Source organism: Cetorhinus maximus, chromosome 3, assembly GCF_964194155.1.
Source record: "Cetorhinus maximus chromosome 3, sCetMax3.hap1.1, whole genome shotgun sequence".
Lineage (NCBI taxonomy): Eukaryota > Metazoa > Chordata > Chondrichthyes > Lamniformes > Cetorhinidae > Cetorhinus > Cetorhinus maximus.
Window position 1 is genome coordinate 135,389,511 of NC_135881.1, and position 26,160 is coordinate 135,415,670.

The window sequence follows — 26,160 nt, forward strand, 5'->3', positions numbered from 1 at the left end:
AGGGACTCAAATGAGGACCTGATGGGGTGACATACAGGAGAACGCTGGTGAACATGCACAAGATGCTTGGTGCATTGGTAGGCATGCCAGACAGCTTGTTGTCGCTGTCAAAGAACTTGGAGGAGTCTGGCTCCCATGTGTCAGAGTATCTCACACAGCTTGGAACCCATCCTTTCTACCATGGAAGTGTTGGTCAACTCTATGGCTGCACTGTGGATCGAGCAATGGTATGGCATCTGGTGGTTGCTGTCACAGCTTTCACTATAGCACAGGGGGAAACCATGCAACATCTCAGTGTGTGAGATCATAAGATCCATGCCTGCTGCATGACCAGATTGCTGCCTTCATGGCTGTGGCTTGTGTTCAAAGGTGCATGAAGGTTCTTGCGGCAGTCCAGCAATCTGAGTTCAGTACAAACCTGCTGACTTCTCTCCGGATGATGGCATTCATGCTCCCACCACTGGCATTCTGCCATGGCCCTTGCTGGTGTCACTGAGCCTGCTAGTCCAGACTGCTGTTGCCCATGTCAAGGTGCAAAGCTAGGCCCTCAGGGCCCAGAGTTGCTGGAGGGCATCCTGCAAGGCCATCCCCAGCCTCCCCAATGAAATTTGGCAGCCTTGCTGCAGCCACTTCGGGTAGCACTGCATAGGAGCAGTAGATCAGACAAAGGCATTGAGGGAATTCACAAGGGTGAATAGTCTGTTTAATGTATCTTTATTTGGTGATGGCGGATAAAGATTTTATGGAAATGTTTTCATTGGTGCAATTTGTTGCAGGATCTTGACCAAAAGGATGCTGTGATGGCGCATCCCAGATGAAAGAGAAGTTTTGGAATACTGGTGGTGAAGGGATGGCCTTGTAACGGAAATGGAATCTGAATAGGTGTTCTCAGACAGCCCATCTGAAGCAGAGGCGTTCTGGAGGTCTCCCTCCCTGCCTCCTTTCCCTCCTCCCCCTCCCCACAAGGTGACCTCCAGATGTCTAGTGGCAATGGCTGCACGCTCATAATAGTGATGTTGTGGGGAACAGCAGACCACTACAAATTTTGATACAGGCTCCGAAGATTACTGAAAGGCTCTCCTGAGTGGATATCGGCAATAGAACCATTGCTAAAGCACTCCGATGTTCTGCTCCTCGATATTTCTGGCTTTCATTGCATGCTTGTTATCCTTACATGGTGAAGGGGGCCATCAGCCATTTGTGGAGCAGGATAACCGTTGTCTTTGATCAACCGTCTTTGTGGCCTGAAAATGACAGACTGCCTCAGAATGAAGGCATTGTGGCTGCTGCCAGGATAGTGGGCATTCACTGACAATGGTTTTGGCATTGTTGTACTCCAGCGACACATTGATAAAGTGATAGCCCTTGTAGTTTCAGTACCACTGCTTCACTACCTCTTTCTTCCTTTAATTTTTAAAAATTCTTTCACAGGATGTGGGCGTCGTTGGCTAGGCCAGTATTTGTTGCCCATTCCTAATTGCCCTTGAGAAGGTGGTGGTGAGCTGCCTTCATGAACTGCTGCAATCCATGTGGTGTAGCTACACCCACAATGCTGTTAGGGAGGGAGTTCCAGGATTTTGATCCAGTGCCAGTGAAAGAACGGTGATATGGTTCCAAGACAGAATGCTGTGTAGCTTGGAGGGGAAATTGCAGGTGGTGGCATTCCCATGCACCTGCTACCCTTGTCCTTCTAGGTGGTAGAGGTCGCGTGTTGGAAGATGCTGCCGAAGGAGCCTCGGTGAGTTCCTGCAGTGCATCTTGTAGATGGTACACGCTGCTGCTGTTCTACATTGGTGGTTGATGATGTGCCAGTCAAGTGAGCTGCTTTGTTCTGGGTGGTGTCGAGCTTCTTGAGCGTTGCTGGAGCTGCACTCATCCAAGCAAACGAAGAGTATTCCATCACACTCCTGACTTGTGCCTTGTAGATGGAGGACAGGCTTTGGGGAGTCAGGAGGTGAGTTACTCTGCAGAATTCCTAGCCTCTGACCTGCTTTTGTAGCCACGGTCATTCTGTGGCTGATCCAGTTCAATTTCTGGCCAATGGTAACACCCAGGATGTTGATAGTGGGGGATTCAGCGATGGTAATGCCATTGAATGTCAAGGGGAGATGGTTGGATTCTCTCTTGTTGGAGATGGTCATTGCCTGGCACTCGTGTGATGCAAATGTTACTTGTCACTTATTGTCCAAAGCCTGAATGTTGTCCAGATCTTGCTGCATATGGGCATGGATAGCTTCAGCATTTGAGTTGTGCTGAACATTGTGTAATCATCAGTGAGCATCCCAACTTCTGACTTTATAATACACCCCATAAAACCTATCTCTTTGGCCAACATTTTGGTCATCTGCTTTAAAGTCTCCTTAAGTGGCTCAGTGTCAAGTTTTAACACTCTTGTGAGGTAATTTATCAAAAAGATTGAGGGTCATTTTAACCTGAGCTGGAGGGTTTGGATTGGCTGCTCGTTTACATCTACCCAATTTTGCTCTATTGGCTTACCTAACAAATTTATTTTAGATAAATGTATATCCTCAGCTGGGTGTAAAACCAAGATGGGCTCAGGGATCATTGTGAAAAAGTTCTGAGCAATTTTGTTGATTGATTTTGTGCCATTTGCTTTTCTTATTGTCAACTGTGCTGCTTGCTTTTTTTATTTTTTCACAAGATGTGGGCATTACTAGCTAGACCAGCATTTGTTGCCCATCCCTAATTGTCCTTCAGAAGGTGAACTGCTTATTAATATTGTATGTTCACTGCTGAGTAGTTCATCAGTGGTGTTTCTGCTCCTTGCAAATACATTTTCGAGTTAGTCAGCATTGTTTAGCATTATTCAGCTAACACAGGTTAAGATACATAAAGCAAGAAATGCAACAAATCAGTGTATTCTGTCCAGTGGGTTCTCCACAAGTGATATTTGGAGAATGATTGACATTTTGCGAGTGCGGCATTAACAAATTTGATTGTATACTTAATACGAGGTATTAAATTATAAAGACAAATATGTTAGTTGGCATTTATCTCCACAGATTTCTCTTTCTATTGTGGAATTTCTAAAACAACAACTTGTATTTTTATAACGTAATAAAATGTCCCAAGGCACATCAGAGGAATCTTATAAAACAGAATTTGACATGAAGCTACCAAAGGTGAAACTAAGCCAAAAACCTGGTCAGTTAGATTTTAAGGAACATCCTAAAGGGGGAAAGAGAGGTGGCGAGGCTTAGGGAGGAAATTCCAGAGTTCAGGGATTAGGCAGCTGAAGACACGACCGCAAATGGTGGAACAACTAAAATCAGGGATGCTCAAAAAGCTAGAATGAGAAGCACAGATATTTTGGAGGGTTGTGGGGCTGGAGGAGAATACAGAGATAGGGAGCGATGGGGCATTGGAGAGATTTGAGAAACAGGAATGAGAACTGTAAAATAGTGGCGTTGCTTGATCGGAGCCAATGTAATTCAACGAGTACAGGGGTGATAGGTGGACGGGATTTGTTGTGAGTAAAGTTTTGGATGACCTTAAGTTTACCGTGAGTAGAATGTGGGAGGCTAACCAGGAATGCGTTGGAACAGTGAAGCTTAGAGGTAATAAAGGCATGGATGAGGGTTTCATCAGCAGATGAGCTGTGGCAGAGGGGGAGTCGATCAGTGTTAGAGAGGTGGAAAAAGTCTCAGTGATTGCATAGATATATGGTCAGAAGCCGATCACGGGGTCAAATATGACATGAAGATAGTCTGGTCCAGCCTCAGACTGTGGCCAGGAAGAAGGATGGAGTCAATTCCTAGGGAATGGAGTTTGTGGCAGCAATCGAAAACAATGGCTTCAGTTTTCGCAATATTTGATTGGAGGAAATTTCTGCTCATCCAGTACTGAATGTCATACAAGCTGTCAGTTTGGAGACAGAGGAGTCGTCAAGAGAGGTGGTGGTGAGGTAGAACCAAGTGTCGTCAGTGTACAAACGGAAACTAATGCTGTGTTTTCAGATGTTGCCGACGGGCAATGTGCAGATAAAAAATAGGAAGGGGTCAAGGATAGATCCTTGGGGGACACCAGAGGTAATGGTGTGGGAGCAAGGAGAGAAGGCATTGTAAGTGGTACTCTGGCTATGATTAGATAGATAAGAATGTAACCAAGGGGAATGCTGTGCTACCAGCTAGATAATAGTGGAGAGGATTTGGAGGAGCATGGTATGGCCAAACATGTAAAAGCTTCACACAGATTGAGAGGGATAAGGAGGGACAAGTTCACCATTACCACAGTCACATTGGTTGTCTTTGTGACTTTGATAAGAGCTGCTTTAGTACAGTGACAGGGTAGGAAACCAGATTAGAGGGTTCTGAGTTCTGGGAAAGATGGGCACAGATTTGGGAGGTGACAACCATTCAAGGACTTTGGAGAGGTTGGAGATGAGGCTGTAGTTTGAAGGATGGTGGGTTCAAGGGGATGATGATGGCAGATTTGAAAGAGAGAAAGGAGAGTACCTGAAGAAATAGAATTGCTAACAATACCAGCTATTAGGGGACCAGGAGGGGAGTTGGGTGGTCAGTGGTTCAGGGGAATAGAGTTCAGGGAGCAAGAGAGAAGTCTCATGAACAAATAAGCTCAGGGCTAGGGCAGGGGGTAGCTTTAGAGGAAGTTTAGCCCAGTGGGCCTGTAGAAGGGAGGAAAACGACAGAGGTAGCTAAATGGGTGACATCGATCTTAGTAACAAAGAAGCCCATGAGCAGATCCTCACACTTATTGTTGGAGGTGAGGGCACAGAGGAAAGTAAGACGGTTTGCAGGAGGGAAAAAAAGAAGCCGGGGGTTATCTTTCCTTTCCAGGATTATTCTGGCATAGTGAGCAGTTTTAGCTGAGGTGAGCTATATGTGGTCCAACCAGACCCGGCAGGGAATAGCTAAGCCAGTTGCCTGCCATATCCTTTCAAGTTTCTGCCCCCTAGGCTTAAGGGAGTGGAGATGAGGCTGTACAGGGTGAATGGCCAGGATCAGAGAGAGGAATGTTTTTAGTGGGAACTGTGGCACCAAAAGTGGAGGTGAGGATGTGGTTGAGCAAATTTGCAGTTATAGTAATGACAAGGTGAGTGGAAGGCCGAAGGCTAAACTGTTGGGATTTTGAAACTGCAGTTGTAAGTAAATTGGGGGATAGTTTTTTTTTCCAGGGGTGGACACACAACATGGTAGGGTTGGGGCATGGAAGGGGAATTGGGTGGACAGTGATGCAAGGAAGTGATCAGAGATTGCCTTATCTGTGATCGATATGATGGGAGTAGTGAGGTCACAAGAGATAGCAAAGCCAAGGTGGGATTGGGGAAACTAAGAGGGAAGTGAACTCAGGAGAGAGAGTTGAATTGAGATGGAAGTTGACTCCGAGATGAGAAGTTGTTCTGTGCAGTGGTTAAGGGAGGAAAGTAGCAAAGATATCTCTGTGAAAAAATGATCATAATTGAAGTGGGGGTAGAGATGCTGAAAGGGGGAAAAAGGGACAGAGAAGGTATGGGGTCAGGCCAGTGTGTGTGATATGGTGATGAGAGCCACACCTGCATCACAACAGTTAGGGCAGGGAAAGTGGCAGAATGTGCAGCCAGGCAGGAAGGTGTCATCCCCCCTTGGTCAGGTTTCCGTCAAGGCTCTAATGTCTATGCACTCATTCACAATAGCTGATGGATGATGAGGAGTTTGTTCACAAGTGGACAGATATTCTGAAGGGAGATATGGAGAGCTCATCTGCTGCCAGAGATAACAGGGTCTGCAGTGGGAGAGGTGAAGGAGATGGGAATGATTAGCCCCAGCAGACCCACTGAGTGAGAAGTTTGGCGAGATAGGAGGATGGAGCAATTGGGGTTTCTGCTTGTATTGAGCTAGCACTGAATACCTCAATGACTGCTTCTGACGATGCCAAGAGGAGCTCTGGGCTTATCTAAGACATAAATAAGTCAATAAACTAAATGATTAGTACACAATGTAGTGAGTGTCTTGTAATACGAAGTAAATCAAAATGCTTTGATGTTTAGATCTTTTCAACAGGTGTTTTGTCAAAGTAATAATTGTCATTAATATTGTGAAGTGCACTACATGTCGAGTATCCTTTATCTGAAACCCTTGGGGCCAATTATGTTTTGGTATTCAGATATTTTCAGTTTTTGGAAGTGATATTTGGGCATGGAAGGGGAATTGGGTGGACAGTGATCAGAGATGGCATTACGGCTTTAATTAGGATGAATAAGTGGTGACTTGTGGAAATTTAGCTAGTAATGAGGAGTTGGAGAAAAGGTTTTGTGTCCCTCAGTGGTACATTAAACAGTTTGTGAAGCAAGGGAAAGCAACCTCTGGGCAGACTGGACTTGGCACTTATACCTGTACTTCCAAAGACTTGCTGATGCCATTTGGATAAGATATTGTTGTTTGCCCGAGGGGCTGCATTTTCTTGATTGAACTTAGTTGCCATGATAGGGTTTGGATCAGAGGCAAAAACTCTCTCTGCAGCTGGGCACAAGGTAAGGCAAACAACTAGATTTCCTGTGCTAAAGGTCAGATGCCGTTGGTAAGGTTCGTGTTTGCTCGGGTCATGTCGGCTCTGGTCAGGGACTTCCCATGTTAAAGATCGATGAGGTTCAAAAAAGGTGCGGTATTTGGGTGTGTTTGGTTTTCAGATTTATGGATAAAGAATACTCGACCTGTACTGAAATTGCTGGTTCAAATAGCCAGTGTTGACTATTAATAGGCACCAAATTTAATTTTTCCATTGTGACTCTCAATATGTATTTTTTTAAATTACTTCCACTGCAAAGGTCATGCTAATGGATGTTGGGTGAAGGAAAGCTTAAACTTAGGTTTGAGTGGCATTATAGCTGATTGAACAGTTTACTGATGTCAACCATTAGCTCTAATGCGATAAGTTGCTGCTGGTTGGAGGTTTCAGAGGATGTCTCATTCACAGTGGAAGTATGCATTGCACTTTCAAAATGGAGGGAGGTGTTATGGAGCTGTAGAGAGCTATAACTTTTAAAATAAGACTAATTTACCAACGAGTGACAGAAATAACTGAAGGACAAAATTTCACATTTTAAGACTTTTACTGCACCAAACAAATTAAAATCAATATAGATCAAACATTACTAAATAGGTGACTAATGCATCGAACTAAAGAAAAGTGCTATCACACTTCTGGCAGATGTGCAGCATCACAAGAACAAGTCCAGAGTTACTCCCAGCTGTCCAGCAGGCTCCCTTCTTCCTGCTGTACTACATCCAAACTTCCAGTGTCCTTCAAAAGTCATTCCACTCAGCCTGAGTCTTCCAGATCTGACTTTCACCAGCATGGCCCACCTTGATGACTTCATGTTCCTTCAATCTCCAAAGGTCACATTGGTTCTATCGTCTTCCTTTTGAATAGAAATCCAATTCTCACAAACATCATGCTTGTTTGTTAACACAATACAGTCCTCCTTTGCTTTTCATAGCAGTAGCTGCTTTTTCACTCCACACAGCAGCTTTGTCTGTCTCTCTTACAAAAAACAGCTGGCCAAGATGTGAAAACAGGCTTCTGTTTGAGTTTGTTTCCCCATAGCAGCCAGATAACTTGGGCCTATCTTCAAGCTGAGGTGTTTATTATGATACCTTTTCATAATATTTTGTTTCACCTTTAGTTAAAGGAGACATTTGAAAACATATCTATCTTGCATAGTCCAACATTTGTAGACAAAGGGAAGGAAAATTATGCCGTGATGAAACTGGCCTCTGTGGGGACCCTGTGATCTGATCTGATTCCTACATCATGGGATACATAGGTATAAGCTCTAATTGTGCCACTGTACTGAAGCTGAGGGACGTCTCCTGATGCTGCTTAATAATCCTTTATAATTTTGGAGGGATTAAGAATTTATTGGGAGAAATCGCTTATACCTAACATCCATAGCCATAGATAGTAGTGGTAGATTTTCTCTTCCCTAGGTGTAGTTAATTAAGAATGGATTGACAATATTTTTACACAAAACACACAAAGCAAATCTTTTAAATCCTGCACACACCCCTCCCCCACCAAAGAAGGGACAAAAACTTTAACATATCTGGACAGGAAAGTATATGCAAAAATGTATTCTTGAAATATTAATAGCCAGAAAATATCAATTTTCATTTAAAATAGCCATTAAAATACTTTTAGGCTACAGTAGCTACAGTAAGTCTCAAAGGAGATGTATATTTTTAAACTTCTGTCCTAAGGGAATTGACAATTGCTCTACCATGCATATCCTACTAGGTAGGAGGTCACAGTGGACAGGCATATGGCAAAAGCTGACATTATAAAACTCCAAGTGATTTTTGAAAAGAAAAAAATCAGTGAGCACAGATTCCCAGGGGATAAAAATAATAAACCTCATTGCTTTGGTTATGTTCCCTGCTTTATGACATGATGCAACTTTCTAGAATAACATGAGTTCTTTTGTGTATCTATCCTGTTCAAAGTTGACCTGGGCTATTTTCCAAAAACCTTGACTCAGTAAAAAGTGTTTTAGTGCTAAGTAATAATATACAGATATAAATGCTAGCATAGCCCAATTGTGTTGAATGTTTCTGTGCTGTGAACTGTTGTATAACTGTTTTAAATGCAGTGCATGCATTTATAGACTCTCCTATCTTCCTTTGTGCCTTCTATTTAAATAAAAACCTTTGCACTAAGATAAACCCTTATAATTCCCGTAGGGCTCAGATATACAATGGACTTGTGCATTGTTGCATTATGTCGCTCTTTAATGGCTGAATTGTATTTAAAAAGAAAAGTCCGCACGTTAGCACGTCTTTTTCTTTGTACAGCTCAAAGAAAGCAAAACGTAGAAAGGTTTCTCAACAGTGTTATGTCTAGTTAGTTTAGCATTTATTTTTTAAAATGAGAGAATTTTACAGCTGTAAAGTAACCTGCATATGAAGAGCTTGAACAAAATGCTTTTCAAAGGCACTATTTATTCAAAGTGAATTAAACCCCAAGATTGATATTTCTGTTACATTTAATTTCATTAACGTTAATCATTGCGATTACCTTCTTGCACTTCTGGTTAGTATATCCTATTTGTACACTACCTTTGTTGTTGCCTTTGTTTGGAAACCTGTGTGTACACTGCCCTATGTCACTGTTCATTTTTTACTTAAACTGTGCAAGCCTCTTGATGTTGAATAATGTAGGGGTGTCCAACATCCAGTGCCTTATCTCAGCAATTTGGCCCTCAGACAACTCTAACCCATTTACACTTATATTTCATATTTGCTAGTTGGTAAATTTTTACTGTGTAATATAAATTTTCTTTTAGCATTGGACTCATTAACAATGTAGTTATTGGCATGAATTATTATGGTAAGCAATTGTGTATTAAGTGGCACAGACAAAATTCACTTCCCCAATTTAAAAAAAAGTCTTCAATTACAATTTTTATTGTGCATATTAGGTAGATTGTATCTAGTAATACTCCCTATAAATGTATTCATACGCTATAGTGGGAAGTGCATTGTAAGCATACAGCTTGGGAGAGATTTCATTAATGACTTTTAATGTAAAGATTATAAATTAAAGAAGATTACTGCTTGGTGCATTAATGTTAATTATTTTTAATTGCTTTGTCAATGGAAGTATTTTTTGAATCAAGGGGAGTTGTGTTGTGTTTCGATGTGCTTGTAATAAAAAAAATGCCTATTGATAGCTATGTAACCTTAAGTAATGTGGGTGAGGCTTTTAAAGTGAAGTACTGGAAACTGAACGTATTTTTTATTTGTGTTTGCCTGTATGAATGTCTGTCTGTCTTTGTGGATAGTTCAAGCTTTTGGCAGTCTCTCAGCTTGATGTCTGTTACTAAGTGGGGGAGTGGGGGTTGGGGGCGGGTGGGCAGGATTAAGAAATCGAGTTAATTAAAAAATGATCTTATACTTATTAAATAGAATGCTTAAAATTAATTCTTATGCACATTATAGAAATGTTCTAAAATACAAACCTGATTAAAACGTTAGCAAATAACTTCAGTAGGTTCTGAATTTTTAAGGCTGCAAAGGCTTCAAAAAATCTGAATTGAATTTAACGAGTGAAAAAACCTTTTGTTAATTACAGCAAGTAAATATTTCAATTTTCTAAGATTAAACTCTGGATGTTCTGAAATAAAAACAAAAATTTTCTGGAAATACTCAGGTCAGGCAGCATCTGTGGAGAGAAACAGTTAACTTGTCAGATCGATGACATTTCATCAGAACATCCTGACGAAACGTCATTGACCTGAAATGTTAACTCTGTTTCTTGCCACAGATGCTGCCTAAGCTGCAGAATATTTCTTGCAATTTTTGTTTTTATTTCAGATTTCCAGCATCTGCAGTATTTGTAATAGTTGTCTGGATGTTCTGAATTTTGTCCCAGTCAGATATGATTCAGCTGATTTCTTTCTCCAGGCAGCTTAAACCAGCTTGAATTCGAGAAAGCAAAAATCAAAGATATTGCATTTTGCTGCACACAACATTTAGGGGATGAAATTGATCACCAATGGTATAAAAAAGGGTAATAGTGAATCTGCAGCTATTTTATACTGTCCAATTTTCTTTTTTATTGATTTCAATGATTTTGAAAGAAAATGTAGTGTAAAAGAGGCTGATGATTCACACCCAACCCTGCTTTATGCTACTGGCTTTGACCAATTTCACTCCTCTTTGACTTAACAAAAATAAATTACATCTGATAAAATTGGAGCTCTTCATTCTAAATAAATGAACAGGAACCGGTTGTTTCCCAAGCCAAAGAGACAGTCTATACGTTGGTATGATTTTCTCTTCTTTTGTTCTAAAGAATAAAAATTATATACAGTGTACAGCAAATGCATTTAATGTTCATATATCCTTGCATTATCCCAAACCCCCACACCCACAATGCTCTACAGGAAAGTATGTGTGTAGGCTTTCATTTAACCCTGTGAATAGTGGGGCACAGTAAGTGATGGTGGAAACTTGACTGCAACAGTTCAGCCTAATGATTTACTCCATATGTAAATATGTTGACAACAATTGGACATCCTCCAAAAATGAGTGCAGGGATTGCAATGAGCAATTAACCCATGCCCACTGTTTCCAATACAGACAGCTTGCAATCTTTGTGCTGCCTGCTCATTTAAATTAAAGTATCGTGCAGTAAGTGCTATGCACGATGATGAGTGGATGCATGCCTGAGCAGGGGAATGCAAAATTGAGAGAGACTGGCATGGGTTCAAGCTAGCCTGCACTACTTAAAGCCGACTTACACCTCTTAAAGGGAAAATATAGTTTGGTGAGACCACGTGTTGGAAGTAATTGTAAAAGTGAATTTGACCTGAGAGAAAAACAAGAATAGCACAACATAAGAGGCTGGACGCCAAGATTTTTTGATGCTGCAGTAAAGGCCTGGGAGTAGGAGGAAGAGAGCAAGAGAGATGTCATTTAGCCATCGAAGGCCCTCCAGACAAATGTTGGGAAGGCCGTGTGACTGCATTGCTGTTTACTGCCAGAAATCCAGCTCCATGGAGCCTGGATACAGTGCCCTAAAGTTCAATGACCTCACAAGAATGGTCAAGGTCAGTGAATGTATCTTCAAATACTATGTCCCATCAACTGGACCACTAGCCTCAAACACTGTTCAATGCATCACACCGCATAACTCACTCGTTAACAGTCTGTATCAATCAGGAATCATATCCAACACTCAGCTTCACTTCCCCCTAAGAAACTAAGCATTACTGCAAGCTTCACACCCACACCTTGCCACTTGCATGCATTGCAAGTTATTCAACTATGACAACCACATCATCCAACACATGCTCACTGACACTCACTTTCTTCTTTCTTGCAGAATATGGTGGGGGACTGGCATATTTTCATGTCCTAACCCCAGGGATGAGATGGAGTGACCTTGACTGAGGCCATATCCATTGGAAGGGCTGAAATGATCAAAGATGACTGTATGCTTGTATCTGATCCTCTTCAAATCCAACATTCTGCTCCCCCCAATCTCAACACAACCCTACCTTGTGTCCTTTTTCCTTTCAGGTACCCAAGAACTGCAACCCAGCCAGGCAGTGGTGGAAGAGCAGAAAGAGAGAGATTAAGAAGTAACACTGTCATTCGCTCTCACACTCAGCCACCAGTATGGAATACCCATACTGGATAGCTGCAAGTGTGAGAGCAAGTGACAGTGTTACTACTTCTTGTTACAGTGTGTAATTTAGAGGATTGCTGAGAGGTGGAATCTGCATGTAGTGAGACACTGGACACAAGTTGCCTGCAACCAGGGCAGAGGGAAAGGAAAGTGTCAGCTTTCTGGAGGTTCAGGTTGCAAACAAGTTACGCTAAAGAGAAATCAGATGAGGCCGTCTTTGGGGTGGCATACAAAAGAAGGTTGACAGGTATGGAAAATGAAATGGATGGTCCATTTGAAGACTTGCCAAAAAGCCTGCATTCAGTGTCAAGGTGGTGGCCAACTCCATGAGAACACTTGTGGACCCATGATGCAGTATCTGATGGCTGATGTCTGTTTCTAGCATAACAGAAGCCAACTCGATATTTAGGTGCTTCAGTGGAAGCTCAAACTGAAGTTATGCAATCTTAGCTTGCTGTCACAAAAGCTCAATCAGTTGTCCTGTGCACTCAGGTTGCTGCGACACAGGCTCAGATTGTTGCCATTATGCACAAATTACTGTTCAAAGAGCCTTGCAGTGTGTGTTACAGCAGTCCATCAATTTGCTCTCCAACAATTGCTAGAATTGCTGAGGGGAAGTGGCTCCATGAACCTCTCTAAGGATGCCAGCATTCGTGACACCACCACTTTCACTCAGTCAGTGCCCCTGCTGATGCCTGCCAGCCTAGATTGCTGCCACCCATGCTAAGGTGGTGTAGCTTAAAGTTAAACTCAATGCTCAGAGCTGTTCAAAGTCCGGCTTGGCCAGAAAGTGGGTATATTGGTTACCCACAGCCCCCTACCCAGCCTTTCCTCCTCCTCATTTCCCTCTTCCTCCTCAGCTGGTCACCATAGAGGTGTTAGCAAGTGCTGTGCCTTCATAATGGTGAGGTTGTGCAGCATGCAGCAGAATGCCAAGAGTCTTGGTATTTTCTCTGCTGAGTACTGTAGGGCTCCTCCAAAGTAGTCCAAACAGTGAAAGTGCCCCAATGGTCTGCCTTTGTTGTAACATTTGTTACAGCCAAGTGAGGAATGGTCGAATGGCTCCCCTCTTTGCCCTCTCCATGCTTGATTGCAACAAGCATTTGTTTGAAAAGGATATACTTGCCAATTCAGTGAACTGTTTATGTGCTGTGATCATAAAAGGACCAATCAGACAACATTTCTTGAGTTTAACAAAGAGAGAAAGTAGCTTCACTATACTTAAACTGATCTAAGTAAAATAATAAAATACATACCGGCTTTCTCACACATATGGATTTGAAGTCCCCACACACTCACATAAATACAGATTACAGAGTGGGGAAGGATAGGTTGGCCAAATTAGTGTCCATAAGGAAAAGGTAAAAGAGTATACAGTCCATATGTTGGTGACTCAGCTGGCTTCAGGCTGAATTCGGTGGTTTTCTGCTTTCACTGTAGAGGTGGTTTAAAATTGCAGATGTGTGAATTTGTTCTTCTGGATACGCAATTGTGGAGTTGAGTTCTTTCTTTAAAATCTCTGTCTGCTGCATATGGAGGGTCAACAATATTAGGCAGGGCCCAAGACATGTAAGTTGTATAGCGAGAGGGGCAGAAAAGGACCCCTCTCAGCTTCTCAGCTGCTTATTCAGTTCTGCAGAGAAAGCAGTTGCTTATAGCACACAAAAGGAATTGGCTTGTCATACGACTGCATTCGCCAACTGCCAGTAATTCAAACGTGATTGTATGTTCCAATTGTAACTCGATTAGCTCATGTCTGAAAAGCTATCTTAAACCAGGGTCCCATTGTCTAAGCAATTAGCCTTTAAAAGTCCATCTCCAACAGTTGAATACTTCAGGTGATTGCCATAGATGTCTTGTTAATGAGAAAGGAGATGAGTCCTCCACAATCCTCAGGGGGTCATTGTCTTTGGAAGGTTTCTGCAGACATGCCATTTCCATCTCAATGGATGTTGGAATGTGGAATGTACAGTAATGCAAATTAGGTAGCCATTTTGGCTGTGAGTTCAAGTCATTTTAGTCTGTTATTTTAAAAAGTCTGGTATTTAAAAAGTTCAATTCATGCTTCCAGCCAGTGGATTATAAATCATTGTTTGGCATAAAGCACACCTTCATGAGGTATTACACGTGGCAGCATGATTTTGCATCTGCGTGCTGCCCCATGTGTGTGTGGGCTGGAGTCAGGCATCATGTCATCATAGGACATTGTTATCCAGTAGCCATGCTTTATTTTGTTGTGGTAGCTTAAATCCAGATAGCAGAATGAAGGCATCATGACCTGTAGGATATGCTTGCACACCAGCTTGACATTGAGGGAGTGGAATCCCTTTTAGTTGTGTTGTACCTTAGAGTTGATATACAGTGCCCACAGAGTAGTGCCTGTGTAGCCAATGGCACCCTGTACCATGGGGAAACCTGTAATTTTTGCGAAGCCATGTGCTTACTCTGCCTGATTCTATCTATCAAGACAGAATGAAATATATTCAGCTTTCTTGGACTGCAGAGCCTCAGTAACCTTCAGATCCTGAATAAAAGTTCATAGCCACAGTAACTTTCAGATCCTGCACAAAAGTTCATGGCTGCAGTTACCTTCACAGCCATTGGCAGTGACATTCTCACCATACACTGGAGCTGCAGCAGGTTGCAGATTTCAATGAGGACATCCTTGGTGAAGTAGAGACGTCCGACACACCTGTTTCTCATGAAGTTTCAGATAGAAGAATTGCTTTCTAAATGCCCTGGATTGATATAGCCTCCTCCTGAGAGTCCTTCTCCCTCTCCTCCCTCTTCTAGCAGCTTGCTTTTCTCTGTGTCTTCTCTGCTTATTCTCCTTATCCTGCTGTAGGGCAAGTAGGATGCATACTACTGAACACATGCCTGGGAGAAAATGGCTTGTGCAAAATCCAGTAGAAATCAGGACACAGCTTGTCAACAAGTGTCACATCACTTCCTGTAGACATCAAGTTAAACAACTATGGAAACTACCAAACACTTATACAATCGCAGCAGTCTCACTCCCTCCACCACCAACGCACAGTAGCAACAGTATGTACCATCTACAAGATGCACTGCAGGATTTCACCAAGGCTCCTTCGACAGCACCTTCCAAACCCACGACCACTCCCATCTAGAAGGACAAGGGCAGCAGATAGATGGGAAAACCACCACCTAGAAGTTCCCCTCCAAGTCACTCACCATCCTGACTTGGAAATATATAGCCGTTCCTTCACTGTCGCCAGGTCAAAAGCCTGGAACTCCCTTCCTAACAGCACTGTGGGTGTACCCACAACATATGGACTGCAGCAGTTCAAGAACGCAGCTTACCACCACCTTCTCAAGGGCAACTAGGGATGAGCAAATAATGCTGGCCCAGCCAGCGAAGCCCACATCCCACGAATGAATAAAAAAAAAAGCAACATCCAGTAGGAATCAATTAGCAACTAACCTGAAAGTAATTGATGCTCCCTTTCTATTGCTAAATGTCTGTACAGCTGTGCGTATTTGAGACATGGGGCTTGGCTTTGAAATTAGGGTTGGGAGCCCGAAGCCTGTGTGATTTCTGAGGCCCCACTCCACATCTGCATTGCTCACCTGACGCAACCTTGAAATGTAAATGGCCTAGTTGGCCGGAAGTGAGCTTGGTGCTCTATTATAGCACTGAATGTTACCAGGAGGCAGGAGTTGTCTGTAAAGCACAAGTGGTAAAAAGCATTTGGCAGCCATTGTGGGGCGTGCCGCTGCCTTGCAATAAGAGGAAGCAGCACCTCGGAGGGCCAGCACTTGCACTGAGCGCAAAAGTGGCCCAATGTAAAGTACACGATCCAATGCAAGATTCCCCATCTGCCGAAATTTTTTCACCTTAAAAAAAACTTTTGCCCACTTTGAACCCGACAGCTGTGCACTAACATGTACCAGACTGTTTGAGGTCAACATTTTCAATTTTGAAAATTCCCTTCTCACCCTTCCTGGCCAGTTAACAAGCTCCTCGGGGAGCTTAACGGGCTGTTAATTGGTGGTGAATGGATTCCCTATTTTACCATTTTACTTCCCATCCTCCCTTTGAATATTGTGTTCTGCTCCAGAGACAGAGGGACCCATTGCCACCCTCCCAGATCAAAAATTTCAAATCATGTCCTGCACCTATTCCTGACCCCCATTGGCCATTTCAATTCTGGCCCGTGGAATATTGTGCTCCAAAACTCTGACTGATAACATGATCTGCCTACTCAGCATATTTTCAGCGGATATTCTCTGTGCAAATAGTAACACCATCATCAAAATGGCATCCAGCGCTAGAAGTGCGTGCGTGCGTTGTGAATGCCAGTTAGAGGCAAAATGGCATTTGTAGTGCTGCAAAGTTGAATGCAATGGAGCCTAACTTCTCTGCCGTTATTTAAATATCCATCTGCAGATAATATAGAACAACACCCTTTCATTTCGGGGTATATCAGCTTGGGTGTTAATGCATACTTAGTTGTTTCAGTTATTCTGCCTGATGCTATGGAGTAAATTTATACTGCACTTTTGGAATGGTAGATTAGAGTTTTTAAGTTCTCAATAGCCAGTCGTGCATTTATTTTGCAATGGTGTTGTCAAATGACAGTCCCTGTTTCAGTGACTGCGATAATTTAAATGAAGTAAAGGAAGTGTCTCTTTGAAAAAAGATGGATTATTTTCTAGTTGACTATACCCAAAGCACTGTTACCCCACCCATTTGACCGTTACCTCTCTGAGACTATAAACTGAGTGTCATCAGAATATAATATGGCGGGAATTACAGGCAAACCCAATCCTGCCCTTGAAATAGATTCCTTTTGCTGTTTGATAACCTGGTCCCATCAGATAATTTCTGTTCAGTAATATTTCTTTGTGAATGGATAAAAATAGTTTTATTTTAAACATCTTGCTGAGTTTCATGTTTTTGTCTTATAGATTTAGATTCTCCAGTTTCACCTGTTCGGTTTGTCCTTGGTACTTGGCTAACTATAGTGGATCTAGCAACAGCCAGAAGTAATAAGAACCATTCCTGCTGAGAAGCATTGCCAGCACATATGGCATTTGTTGGTTCAGCTGGTACAAAGTGTATTTGTTACCAGGAGCCTCCAATCTGCACTGAAATACTGTTTTCTGGTATACAAAGGTGTGTATTATTTCTGGTTTTATTCCAGAACTGCCATCACTGCATTTTTCTAAACTGGGGGAAAAAATGAAGCATGGCGAGCAGTTGTATTAATATTCAGTATTTTGTGCTCAATATGCTGTTTTCACATTTGGCATATATTCTAAAGTTGTTAGAATTTTAGGTAAGGAAATGGAGGCAGGAAGAATGACACATGCAAGCATATCATTGATTGAGTAATGCTGCTGTAACCACAATATAAATTATAATTGCTAGCAGATGGATTTTCAAAGGAGCAATCCAACTGGCTGAGAAATTGTATAAACTGGAATTGCATGTCATTGGAATAATTTTAATTGCCACAGCTCAGATTTCTCATCAAAATAAAATTTTATCTCAATGGTTAAAACAGTGTATTTTATGCTGAAATTCAGCCTTGAGATGAAAATATTAGGTCTTGATCCCTTTCTGAAATTAAAACAGATGCTTTGTACATTAGCATCATATCTGTTATAAGGAAAAGAGCATCAGGCAATTCGGCTAAATATCACAGCAATGGTTCTTAATGATTTCAGAACTGAAAAAGAATCTGATGGCCAACAAAAACAGACTTCTTCTTCCATAAATTTATTCTTTCGAAACAGAAATAGTCTGCAGTGCCAGATGAATTGTGAAATATACAGTAATTTACAAAAGCAGAATAAAATGCTGTTAGGTCAGAAATTATGTATGTTTTGAATTGAAAGTGACATTTAGTGCTACGAAGGCTGGGGAAGGTTTTGGACATGTAGTGCAACACATTCATTCCTCATATTGCACTATTCTGTACAGGTGGGCCTGAATCTTCCAGTCTCTGGATTATTGAAGACCGGACTTATGACTGAAGATGCACATCAGGACCCTGTGGAAGTCCTGACTTGCGGGCCTACATGGGCATTGCCCAGGAAGTTTAAGCTTCAGCTGGGCAATTCCCCAGGACCTTCCATGAAAGTCTCTGACCCTGAGTCAGAGACAGAGGCTTTGACAGTTCTGATGTACTTAACTGAATAATGTTAGACAGATTAAAACTGTCATTCAGTAGATACTCATTTTATATCTGAGTCTTTAGGGGCTGGATTTTCCCTTCGGATTCAGGACCTCTGCCGTCAGAACCAGATGGGGGTCCTGAGGTCACGCTTGCTGTTTCCAGAGGTGGCCTCCCAATTGACTGCCTCAACATTTGCCATCCTATTAAGGGCAGAGGGAAGGCTCTTTGCTGCTAGCCCAGTCAGAGGGTTGGCAGCCCCACTGGGAGAGGTGAGTGCTGCCAACCCTCTGAGGTGCATCAGGGCCAACGAAGCTGCCTCAACATGGAGGTATGATCAAAGGAGTGGACGCAAATTAGGCTCCTTGGAGCTGCAGAAGCCAGGGAGGACCAAGAAACTGATTAAGAAAGGGAAAAGAGAATATGAATGCAAACTAGCGAGGAACATAAAGGCAGACTGTAAAAGCTTCCTGAGGAATGTGAAAAGGAGAAGATTAACTAGGCCAAATTTGGCCCCATTACACGTGGGGACTGAGAATTTATAGTGGAGAGCAGGGAAATGGCGGAGAAACTAAATAATTATTTTGTGCCTATCTTCACGGAAGAAGATACAGAAAATCTCCCAGAAATACTGGGCAACCAAGGAACTTGTGAAACTGAGGAGCTAAAAGAAATTAGTATTAGTGAAGAGGTAGTACTTAAAAAGTTAACCGGATTGAAGTTTGATAAATCCTCTGGACCAAATGAGTTTCATCCCAGAGTGTTGAAGGATATGGCTGGAGAGATAATGGATGCATTGATGATTATCTTTCAAAATTCAGTAGATTCTGGAAAGGTTCCTGTGGACTGGAAGGTAGCAAATGTAACCCCAGTATTTAAGAAGGGAGGAAGAGGGAGAATGGAGAGCTATAGACCTGTTGGTTTGACATCAGTAGTAGGGAAAATGTTAGAATCTATTATAAAGGATGTGATAACTGGCCATTTAGAAAAGAATGGATTTATGAAAGGGGAATCATGTTTGACAAACTCGTTGGAGGTTTTTTGAGGATATTACTTGTAGCATTGAAAAAGGAGAAGCAGTGGATATGGTGTTTTTGGATTTTCAGAAGTCTTTTGATAAGGTCCCACACAGGAGGTTAGTAAATAAAATTAGAGCGCATAGGATTGGAGGAAATATACTAGTAGGATTCAGAATTGGCAGACAGACAGAAAGCAGAGAGTTGGAATAAATGGATAATTCTCAGAATGGCAGGCTGTTACTAGTGGGGTATCACAAGGATCAGTACTAGGTCCACAGTTGTTTACAATTTATATAAGTGATTGAGATGTGGGGGACCAATTGTAATATTCCCAGATTTGCTGATGACGACAAACTGGTTGGGAACGCAGGTTGTGAGGAGGATGCAGGCAGGGTTCAAGAGGACTTGGACAGGCTAAGTGAGAGGGCTAGACCATGGGAGATGGAATATAATGTGAAAAAGTGTGAAGTTATTTACTTTGGTAGAAAAAACAAAGGCAGAATGTTTTTATATTTCTGTTCACGAGTCTCTCGAAGTTCACATGCTGGTGCAGCAAGCAATTAGGAAGGTGAATGGTATGTTGGCCTTCATCGCAAGGGAATTTGAATACAGGAACAAAGATGTCTTGCTGCAGTTGTAAAAGTTATTTGCTATTGGGAAGATGCACCTGCCACCAACAATTTTAGCAGTAAATATTTTGAGGACTTTGTGCCATTTTTTTTTCATCATGGCTATTCAGGTACCTTCTTCGCGTAAAGACTCCACATTTGCCATATATTTTTATTAGCCATTCATAATTATTAAATATAAGACTATGAGCTAGAAAACAAGTTGATCCTGAACAGACTAGCTGTTTATTATATTCCAGTGCATTCTTTCCTAGCCAGCCTGTGCCCTCACTGGAGCTACTAGACCTTTGGAGGATGTTATTCTCCCTACATATATCTGATTGTTTTGAAAATTGTATCTAGGCAACAAGACAATAGTATATTTTTAAGGCTCATTAATGTAATTATGCTTTGCAGAAAAAGAAAACTATTATTCTGGTTATTCTGGTAGAAATATTGGAACAAATTTTGTATAAATCAAGCTTGTTGATTACCCTTTGCAACTATGGGGTCATTCATTTTGGTCGTAAGAGTAGAAAAACAGAATATTTTTTAAAAGGCATGAAACCTTCAAATATTGGATTCGGAGAGATTTGAGTATACTTGTACAAGGTACATAGGTTAGCATGCAGGTACAGCAAGCAATTAGGAAGGTAAATGGCATGTTAGCTTCTATTGCAAGGGAATTGGAGTATAAGAATAAAGAAGTCTTGATACATTTGTATAGGGATTTGATGACACCACACTTGGAATACTGTGTGCAGATTTGGTTTCCATACTTCAGGAAGAATTTGTTTGCCTTGGAGGCAGTGCAAGTAAAGGTTCATTAGTTTGGTTCCTGGGATGAGAGGCTGAGTAAATTGGGCCTATACTCTTGTGAGTTTAGAAGAATGAATGGTGATCTCATTGAAACATCCAAGACTCTGAAGGGACTTGACAGGGTAGACACTGAGAGGTTGTTTCCCCTGGCTGGGGATTCTAGAATTTGGGACCACAGCCTCAGGATTAGGAGTTGATCATTTAGCACTGAGATGAGAAATTTCGTCACTAAAATGTTTGCGACTCCTTGGAAATCTCTATGCCAGAAGGTTGTGGATGCTCAATCGTTGAGTATATTCAAGGCTGAGGTAGATGGATTTTTGGCCTTCCAAGGAATCGAGGGATGTGCAGAGCGGACAGGATAGTGGGGTTGAGGCAGAAGATCAGCCATGATTATATTGAATGGCAAAGCAGCTCCCCAGCTGTCCCGGTGTGAGAGGGAGGGTCGGGGTGGGCCTGGGGCAGGACTGTAAAGGGGATTTCCGAGCAGGCTTGAGTGTGAGCCTGGTACAGGCTGGCTTGTCCTGTGGTCTCGCCAGCAGAAACAGCCCTTCCCCCACCACCCATCCCGAGCTCCTCGGGTAGTCCCAGAAACCCTCCCCCCATCTACTCTTTCGGTGATGTGTCCCTTATTTTTTTCCCTCAGAGTTGGTCACCCTGTTGAGGGGCCATTTGGTCTACCCCTATTTCTTATGTAAAATGTAGAGTAATTTGATAAGATGGAAGACAAATATCCCAAACTAGTGGTTATGATTTCTTGCACTGTATTACATTTGTAGTGGAAATCCACATCCTGAAGTGTATCTCTGATAGCATTTGCCATTCCTCGTGCAATGTTATTGAGCAGTTTCTTTAGCAGCTGGATTCACTCAACATGGCTCTTGATGAAATGTTGCTTTCTACCCTTTTGGCTGAATTTAATAACAAATGCTACGTAGTGTCAGAATTGGAGACAGTTGACTCTGAATCTCCTAGAAAGTTTAAACATTCTACAGAAGGCAAAAAATAAAAAAACATTTTTTCCTGAAAACAAAAGCCAGCTTCCTGGTGCACCAAATTCCTTTGGCTAAGTACTCTAAACTGACCCAATACATTTGAGCAATAGTTTAAAGTGAGAAACCTTTCAATGTCAAGATCCAAGGAGGCAAAAAGTGAGCTGGAGATCAGGGACAAACTAACACCGAAGGACAAAAAAGTTCTATGTTGAGATGTATACACATCTATGAATGTTAGAAGCTTTAGGTACAAGATGCCAGACCTGGGGACAGTTAAGGCTATAGGAACTAAAGTATAATGGGAATATCAGAAAATGGCTAACTAGTCAGGTGGAAGTGGATGCAATATTTAGGGGTGGAAAAGATTGCAAAAAGATCGTGGACATGAAAGGTGAGGTAGCCCTGTTTTTCAGGAACACCAAGGAGGTAAGCAAAGTTGATTATGTGGAAGAGAGGCACAGCTACAGAATGAATCACACGTGTAAACATCTCTGATCCAAAAAGAAGAATATGTGCTAACACTAGGACTACACCTGGCCATCAGAAGAAGGGAGAGACCTTGCTCTATGAGAAGTGATAAAAGAAAGGTGCACAGGAAAATTGCTTTTATAGAAGACTTTGAGCAAATATAAACTGGGAAAACTCAGTTTTTTAGAATCAACATTGATAAATGTAATGCATAACTCTTTGATGATCTAATGCATCAAGGAAGAGGCACAGCTTAGCTAAACTTGATATTTGCAAAAGATTCAGATAACATACAGGAAATTGAGGTCATAGCACCCTGGGTAACTGATGAAATTCAGTAGGATATGGGGGCTATCAGAAATACCTAAGCCCATCAGATGTATAATTGTAAAAAGGACTAAGTTCAATTTAGTGAGGCCAATTGGGCAAATAAATTGACAGAGTTTGTTTGCCAATATTTCAGTCAAAGAAAAGTGGAACATCTTTAAAGAAATCATGCTGAAAATGCAAAGTAAACACCGAAAATCAATAAGCTCAGACTAAACAAATGTGACCCATAAATGGATTGATAGACAAATTAAAACTGATATAAAGTGGATTTTTAAAAAACCCAACAAATTCTGCAGCAAAAAGGGCAAGGGTTGAATATAAAAATATGCATAAATTAGTTTAAAAGGGTGATCATAGGGGTAAAGAGAGAACTTGAGTATTGCTGAAAAAAGAGACATGTCTAAGCTTTCTATCTTGCACTCATCAGGACACATCAGAATACCAATATAAAGGGAAAACAACAATTTATACTCTATGTGAAGAGAGTGCTGATTGGTTGGCAAGTGACGTTGCCATGGAGAATGCACCAGTGATGGTGACTGACTAACTGCCAAGCATTGTTTGAAAATTTAAAGCAGGCAGCTTGACCCTGATTGGTCAAGGCACCACCCAGAGGAATGAGTCAGCAGATGACTGTAACTTATTTTGTTGAGCTGAAACAGGTGTAATGTATGTAATGTTCTTTCTGTCTGCAAAGAACAGGGCCCTGTGTATTAGTAGGAGTAGCTTCCAGAATGTGCAAATGCGCCAAAAGAAAAGCTTAGACATGTCTCTTTTCAGCAATACTCAAGTTCTGTACTACCAAATGACAATTTGTACCTCTGTCTCAGGTATACAATAAAGAGAGACCTAGAGAGGGGAAAATGTAGCTGCAGAGGTCAAATGTAATACATGGCAAAATCATTATTCATTTAATCATTTTGCAAAGTAATTTTATTCACTTAAATTACCCCATTCCTTTATCTTCTACTGTGCTTAAGAATATTATTTTCCATGTTGACAATGCACTTTGTTCCTCTGGTGCTCTCCAGTTCAGGAAGGCCTCAAGTTTGTTTGTTAGCAGACATTGTGTGTACCTTCTCCAGGACCACCCAGGTGCAAACAAGACTGCTGAAGAGAGCCAAGTCCGCCAGAATAAACAACCCACTGCTCACACCTAACCTGGACCCATGGATGGCCACCTTGGTCAGGTCCAAGAACAGACCCATAAGGATATCCTCCCACTTCCAGCCTCACCCTGTCACTGGATGACGAAAGATTAGGAGCATGGCACAAAAATGCAGCGGGAAATTGAGGAGCAGCCCCTTCAAATTGTGAAGGTGAACTCCAAACTCTCACATACCGTGCAAATGATTTAAAAAGCGCTGCTGATTTCAGGCAGTGTTGGACATTTAAGCAGTTTCAATCAATTGTTTGCAATTGGTTAAAATGTAATTACTCTTGACTACTGTTAATAATTAGAGCAGGCATTCACTAAGTGGAGATTGGAAACCTTTTGAAAGGTCTTTGATCTAAAACATTCACTCTTCTCTCACAGATGCTGCCGGATCTGCTGTGTATTTCCAGCATTCCTGTTTTTATTTCAGAGTTCCGGCATTTGCAGTATTTTTCTTTTTGAGTGATGTGGGGATTTAATGTTTTTAAAAAATGTTGGTTACTTTTTGGTTTTATCATCCACCACGTAAAGTAAGCAAATTGTGTAACCACCAGTACAGCTTGTAATGACTTCGAGCAACATTGCATAATTCTTAACCATAGCATTGCCATACTTAAGAATTAGTACCTGATGAAGTGGTTTTCACAACTAAACAAAAGTACTTGGCACATTAATTGTCAGAAGTGTTTGAGCCCGACACCTGATGAGGTGAAAAAGACTGAAACATTGCTGAATTGATTACTAGGGCAAAAAGAAAATCATAAAAAGAACTACACAAAAGAATTGCACAAAGCAGTGCAATGCAATATCTGAATTTATTTATTTTGGCAATCATTTAAACCTTTAATTGTTTAACATGGACAGTTATCATTAATATGAAAGGAATTTATGCATATATATCTTTTTTTTCCTTCTTGTTAGCTCTTTAAGTGGGATTTACTGTTAAAACAACAGACTTGATTTTTGCCTCCCCAATGGAGGTGGAAATCAGGCTGTGAATTGCTGAACTTCGTTCTTTTTTGCTGGAAAAACAATTTTCCTCTGCCTTCCCAACCCCTCCACCATTTTTCTGTGAGCTTTGTGTAGGTCAGGAAGGCCTTTGTATGCAAAATGCACAAGCACCTCTTCCGAGTTCGGGGTCTCCATTGTGAAAACCACAGGAAAACTGTATTTCCTTCTGCACACAATTTTCATGTGTTGGTTTGGGTTTTGGAAGCCCTAAAAAAAAACCTACCTCCTTGGAGAGTTTGTGACCACTGGGCGAAGCTTGCTAAGGAGTCTGGAACATTTGGAAAGGTAAGTGTAAAATGTTTTGACACCTTCACATGTCACTATTAGAAGCTGTATTGTAATGTGGATGTGTTTTTAATGCAATGGTACATCATAGGGTCCTGCAAAGGTAAGTTGAACCTTGCATTGACCAAAACAAAAACAGAATTACCTGGAAAAACTCAGCAGGTCTGGCAGCATCGGCGGAGAAGAAAATAGTTGACATTTCGAGTCTTCATGACCCTTCAACAGAACTGAGTAAAGTTAGGAGAGGGGTGAAATATAAGCTGGTTTAAGGTGGGGGAGGGGGGGGGGTGGTGGGGAGAGATAAGTTGGTGGGGGTGGTGGTGGTTGAAGGGATAAGCAAGCAGTGATAGGAGCAGATAATCAAAAGATGTCACAGACAAAGGAACAAAGAGGTGTTAAAGGTGGTGATATTATCTAAGAGAATGTGCTAATTAAGAATGGATGGCAGGACACTCAAGGTACAGCTCTAGTGGGGGTGGGGTGGAAAGACTGACAGGGCATCACAGGTATAGATTTAAAAATAATGGAAATAGGTGGGAAAAGAAAATCTGTATAAATTATTGGAAAAAACAAAAGGGAGGGGGAAGAAACGGAAAGGGGGTGGGGATGGAGGAGGAAGTTCAAGATCTAAAATTGCTGAATTCAATATTCAGTCTGGAAGGCTGTAAAGTGCCTAGTCGGAAGATGAGGTTCTGTTTCTCCAGTTTGCGTTGGGCTTCACTGGAAGAATGCAGCAAGCCAAGGACAGACATGTGGGCAAGAGAGCAGGGTGGAGTGTTAAAATGGCAAGCGACAGGGAGGTTTGGGTCTTTCTTGCGGACAGACCGCAGGTGTTCTGCAAAGCGATCGCCCAGTTTATGAATGGTCTCTCCAATGTAGAGGAGACCGCATTGGGACTAAGTTAGGGGAAATGCAAGTGAAATGCTGCTTCACTTGAAAGGAGTGTTTGGGCCCTTGGACAGTGAGGAGAGAGGAAGTGAGGGGGCAGGTGTTGCATCTTCTGCGTGGGCATGGGGAGGTGCCATAGGTGGGGGTTGAGGAGTAGGGGGTGATGGAGGAGTGGACCAGGGTGTCCCGGAGGGAACGATCCCTACGGAATGCCGCCGGGGGGGTGAAGGGAAGATGTCTTGCATTGACCACCTTTGTTTGTCTTGTCATGCATTACTTTGGAGAAAGTGC

At 41.9% G+C, this 26,160-nt stretch overlaps 1 protein-coding gene and 1 pseudogene across 1 annotated transcript in view; both read left to right on the forward strand.

Moving 5' to 3' along the window:
• chn2 (chimerin 2) overlaps nucleotides 1-26,160 on the forward strand; it is a 379,687-nt gene that overhangs the window by 19,081 nt on the left and 334,446 nt on the right. The gene's annotated exons all lie outside the window — the stretch shown is intronic.
• Nucleotides 4,680-26,160, forward strand: part of LOC144672307 (large ribosomal subunit protein eL24-like) — a 77,333-nt pseudogene continuing 55,852 nt past the window's right edge.